The sequence below is a fragment of the Tenrec ecaudatus genome, chromosome 7, assembly GCF_050624435.1.
Source record: "Tenrec ecaudatus isolate mTenEca1 chromosome 7, mTenEca1.hap1, whole genome shotgun sequence".
In the NCBI taxonomy this organism is placed as follows: Eukaryota; Metazoa; Chordata; class Mammalia; order Afrosoricida; family Tenrecidae; genus Tenrec; species Tenrec ecaudatus.
Genome location: NC_134536.1, coordinates 25,033,082 through 25,038,872, shown reverse-complemented (window position 1 = coordinate 25,038,872; position 5,791 = coordinate 25,033,082).

Here is a 5,791-nt window from a genome sequence, read left to right as displayed (position 1 = left end):
ACTCAAGTACTCCTTCAATGTAAGAGCACTTTGTTCTAATAACCTGGCATCTGGTAATGCTCAGCTTTCTGACATGATCACTGAAGACAAAATTGGGTACATAAGCTAGTGTGGTGAAGAAAGTTGATGGTGCCTGGCTATTACAAGATATAGCATCTGGAGTCTAAACGGCTTGAAGTTAAACAAGTGGCCATCTAGCAGGGAACATGGAAGAAACATACCAACCATGTGATCATGAGATATCAATGGGATCGGGTGTCAGGCATCAGAAGATCCAAAACAAACAACCATTTTGAAGTGAACTAATGGGGTCGGAATGGAGACCCACGGCCCATCTATAGACAGTTGGATGTCCTCTCACAGAATGGTCATGCGGAAGGGAGAGCCAGCCAGGATGCAGTAGAACGCCAACGAAACACACAACCTTCTTCTAGTTCTTTAATGCCCCACCCCATCACGACCCCACTTCCACAACACAAATCAGGCTAGACCAGAACATATACACTGGTACAGAAAAGAGCACTCGGCACACAGAATCCAGGACAGATAAACCCTTCAGGACCAATAATGGGACTACCAATACCATGAGGGTATGGGGAAAGGTTGGAAGAGAAGCAGGACTAAGGGGGAACCAATCACAATGATCAATGTACATCTCCCCCCCACCCCACCTCACCCCACCCAGGGGGACAAACAACAGAAACGTGGGTGAAGGGAGTGGATGGTGTAAATAATGAAACTAAAAATTATAAATAATCATGTATTAATGATAATGGGAGGGTTGGGGAGGGGGAGGAAAAAATGAGAAGCTGATACCAAGAGCTCAAGTAGAAAGAAAATGGTTTAGAAATGATGATGGCAATATATGCACAAATGTGCTTGATACAGTTGATGTTTGGATTGTTATAAGAGTTGCAAGAGCCCCAACAAAATGATTTATTAAAAATTTTAAAATAAAGACAATAAATCAAATGAAAAAAATAATACACCCCAACTGAAAGTATAAAAGGCCTTTATAAACACTCGCCAACAGAATAAAAGGAAGGAGTCCTCGCAGGGGTCAACAGCTGCTTGGATATTCATCAATTACCTCCCCTTGTTACCCTCAGCACCACGTGATTATTTTTAGAAATCGAGCAGTTCCTCTCTCCCACAGACCTCTGACAGGTTACCAGTTGGAAACTTGTAATTACACAGTGAAGAAGTCCAGAGACCTTGGTCAAGGTAACTGAAATGAACAAGGTGAGCGAGGGAAGAGGGGCATCAGGCGCTACCACACAGCTGCCTGCCCTGTGCAGGGCTCCTCTCTGCAGAGCTGCTGCCGGCTAGAGCACAAACCTGAATCGAATCACACCAATCCAGAGAGGAACATTCCAGTCCAGGGCATGGCAAACTTTAGAGTGGGAGAGCCAGTCCTGTCCCTCATGGCAATTTGAAAATTATTCAAGAGCCACAAATATATTTTTACAAACATGAAATCACTATTATCTGAATAATATCCTTAAAAATTTTTTTTCAGTTTTACTTCAAAGCCACATGTTACATATTGAAAGAGCCGCATGTGGTTCCAGACTATGCTTTTGTTTTGTTTTTTTAACATGGTGGGACTGGGAAGACAGGATTACTTAAAAGTTTCAATGTCAGAAAAGACAGGCTGTGGAAAGATTCTAGAAGGCTGAAAGATAACAAAATGACAAAGTGTGATCCCTGGCTTTAGAATGGACCCAGTATGGAGCTGGGGAAATGCTCTTAGGTCAACTGACAAGACAGAATACAAATAGTTGATGAGCTAAGAGTACTATATCATTGTTAAAGTTACTGAACCCAATAACTCCACCGTGATTATACCAAGGCAGGTCAAAAAGCATGGCTACAACATCGCAGAAACCTCTATAAAACAAATATATCAAAAGATGGAGCTAATGTTTCTTGACATATCTTCCATCTGGATCTGTACATTTCTGAGAACAATGTTTTTCTAACCCTGGCCGGAAGAAGTCTGCGCTCTTCACTTTACATCACATGGAAGCAGCATTGGCATGCTTGAGGAGCTAAATTGTGTTCCTCTTAAATGTTGAATTTGGGGAACAATAAATGTCTGAAGGGGCAAGATGGGGGCTGTCGAGTGGATGGGGTAGGGCTTCCCAGTGGAATTCTGATAGCATGTCCCTTGCCACCTTGAGGAATGAGCAGGTGCATTGTCTCGAAAGGGGTGAAAATCCTTTGGCATAACTTTCCCGGACTTTTTTCCCCTCACTAATAATATAGTTTAAGTTTTCTGGATTCTTCCTAATAAATCCGAGGTATGGTCTTCTACAAAATCTATCATGATATCTTCTTGGGATTTCCAAAAAGCGGCCATAGCCTTCTATGCTAACCTCTCTGCCTTGAGCTTAACTGGCCCAGCAGATCCCCTCAGAAGTTGCTGCTTGAATGGGACCTCTCCCCAAGGTACCCTAGCAAGACGGAAAGGAGCCCTGGTGGCATAGTGGTGATGAGTTGGACTGCTAACTGCAAGGCAAGCAGTTTGAATCCTCCGGCTGCTCATTTGGAAAACAATGAGGTTTTCTGCTCCCAGAAAGATTTGCAGTCTTGGAAACCCAAAGGAATATATGGAGAGCAAAGAGATAATGGGTCAGCAAGACCTGCCCTTTGCTCTATTGCTCTCTGTTGATTGGACCTAAGTGCATGCAGCTGCTTTAGCTAGTTCTCTGCGTCAACTTGTGAGCTATACTACCTGTGGGACAACCAACCTGTGGATCACGTTGCTAAACTTGAGGTTCCTTCGAGACCTGCTTCTCCACACTCCTGGTGTGTACTACATCACTTGAGCTTGAGGCTGGTGGATCCTGTCTTCTTGCATTGCTTGAGTTCAATATCCCATCAGGCCTGCTTGGCAAAGCTCCTGAGCTGTTGCTGACCCACCCTGCTGTTTGCTGCATGTGGGTGGTGCTGCCTGCATTGCCTGAGGGAAGACTCAGCTGTCTGTTTCCTTGATCTTGAATCTGGCAGCCCTTGTGAGTTGAAGGACTTCTAGTATATTATCTGTTCCACTGAAGTGAGTTGAACTAAGCCCTCTGTACTGCTGTGTGGACTAATTAACGTTATATATTCCTTTTTTTTAACATTTTATTAGGGGCTCATACAACTTTTATCACAATCCATAGATATACATACATCAATTGTATAAAGCACATCCGTACATTCTTTGCCCTAATCATTTTCAAAGCATTTGCTCTCCACTTAAGCCCTTTGCATCAGGTCCTCTTTTTTTTTTCTTTCCCCTCCCTCTCTGCTCCTCCCTCCCTCATGAGCCCTTGATAATTTATAGATGGTTATTTTGTCATATCTTGCCCTATCCGGAGTCTCCCTTCCCACCCCTTCTCTGCTGTCCGTCTCCCAGGGAGGAGGTCACATGTGGATCCTTGTAATCGGTTCCTTTGTGCTATAGAAATCTGTCTATCGATCTATCTATCTAGCATAAGTGTCCTGGTTTTATTTCTCCAGAGAACTCTGACTAACACAGAGCAGACCTACCTTCTGCTGAAGGGTTTCTATGAGCCAGATCAACTCCATAGTAGTGAGCTGAGTTGGTTTTTAGGAGACGAAAACACATGTATGTCTAAGATAACGCATCTTCAGGGGCAAGCTGAAACACATTCTGTTTAGGAAAAACCCAGGCAAGTCTAAACTGCAACCTGTGTAGCAATACTTTATGACCCGCCTTCATATAGTAGACTCTCCTTCTTCTTAGGAAATACCGAAGCATTTGCAGGTAAAGGGCCATGTAGCTTTCCAAAAACATGGAGAGGGCATTTGATCGAAAGAAGTGAGAGAGAAAGTGGTAGCCAAGGTCAGGATCAAGGGGAAAGTCTAAGATGTTAAGCCTGTTGCTGTGAGGTGTCATCAAGTCAGCGCTGACTCAGCGATCCTAGGTACAACGGGGCAAAATGCTGCCTGGTGCTGGGTCTCACAATTCTTAAGTTTGTCCCATTTTTGCAGCCAGTGTTAATCCATCTTTTTGAAGACCTTCCTTGCTGTCCCTCCAAGCATGGTTTCAAGGCCGGCCATTCAAAGCCATCAGCTACTCCTCAGGAGAAAGAGGAGGCTTTTTACTCCCCAAATGAATGACAGTCATTCAGCGGAAACCCCCAGGGGGCAGTTTCACCCCTGCCCTAGAGGGTCACCGTGAGTCCGAATGGACAGGATGGCAGCCAGCTTCTGGCGGCCACACACGAGTCTTAACATTCGAAAGGTAAAGGTTGCTTGTACAATTGTTGCTTTCGCTTTTTTCTGTAAAGTTTGAAATCATTTCCACATGAACATTTAAAGAAAGAGCGGGAGGCAGTATAGAAAAAAAAAAAAAGAAAAGTTCCTTACCTACACTGGAGATCTTGGCTACCTATTTTCCCTCTGCAATCCTCCAAATACAACACAGGAAGAGAAGCCTGTGCCAAATAACAAGAAAGCGCAAAGATATTTTAACATGATCTGTTATCGGTGATTGAAGCCTGCCAAGGCATTACACAGCACCCATTCTCAGCAGTGTCCGGAGCGAAGGCTCTGTACAAAGTAAACACTGGATTCTCTAACATTGCTGATGCAATCATGCCCCCTCATTGCTCAAAGTGGGGTTGGCAGGGTACAGCCTTTTTGCATCTGGAACTCCAGAGCTAGCTCCTCCCCAGAACAAGTCTCTCAGTTGGTCTCTGATCACAGTCAGTAACAACGCACAGGCTTTGAGCTTTTGAGCTAGGATGTCTTCCCGGTTGAAGGTATTTCTACCTTGCTGGAGGATGTAGTGAACAGGAAGCCTGATCAGCTCACTAGGCATCCTGGATGCCTCCCCACTTCTTCCAAACGGCTGTCAGAATTCAGCAGCCTTGCAGGCCTCCAAAATCAGTAGCCTTCAAGGTCAAAATCCTCACAAATGACCCACTAGGTAACATCCTGACAAATGGAGGAAAGGTTGAAGCTGTCGAGGATTTCGTCTTGCTTGGGTCCGCAGTCAATGCTCATGGAAGTAACAGTTAAGAGATCAAAAGATGCATTGCATCAGGTAAATTGAAAGCAGGGACGTTACTTTGAGGACTAAGGTGGGCCTGACCCAAGCCATGATATTTTCAGTGGCCTCAGATGCATGTGAAAAATGGACACTGAGTAAGGACGACCCAAGAGAATAAATGCATTTGAACGGTGGTGCTTGCAAAGGACACGTAAAGCCCAGTGGGCTGCCAGAGAACAAACAAGGTTATCTTACAAGGAGGGCCCGCATGCTCCTTAGAGGCAAGGCTGGCAAGACTTCCTCTTATATACTTTGGACACATCATCAGGAGAGACCAGTCCCTGGAAAAGTATAACCTGCTTGGTAAAACAGTGGCAGGGCAAAAGAGGAAGTCCTTTTCTAGATGGACAGTAACTACAACAATGGGCTCGAGTCCAGGGACACTAGTGAGACGGCGCAGGGCTTGGCAGTGTTTTGTTCTGTTGTGCATGAGGTCAGATCAAGTCGATGGCACGGAACAACAACGTCTATCATCCAGCTGCTTGAGAAAGATGTGCTGTTTGAAAGCGTGTGAGCAAAAAGGATGCAAATCCTGATGCGGTCGCACTGGCCGGAAACACAGTAAAGGCCATGAACGTGATCCAGGGCAACATTTGGTGCGGATGCCACGCAACTAACAGCAACAAAGGCCACGACCAACGGCCCTGTGTCGCTGAGGAGGATGCTAGCCTCCCACCTGTGAAGGTAGTCCAGGTGCAGTTTGATGTCCCTCAAAGTGACGTAGAG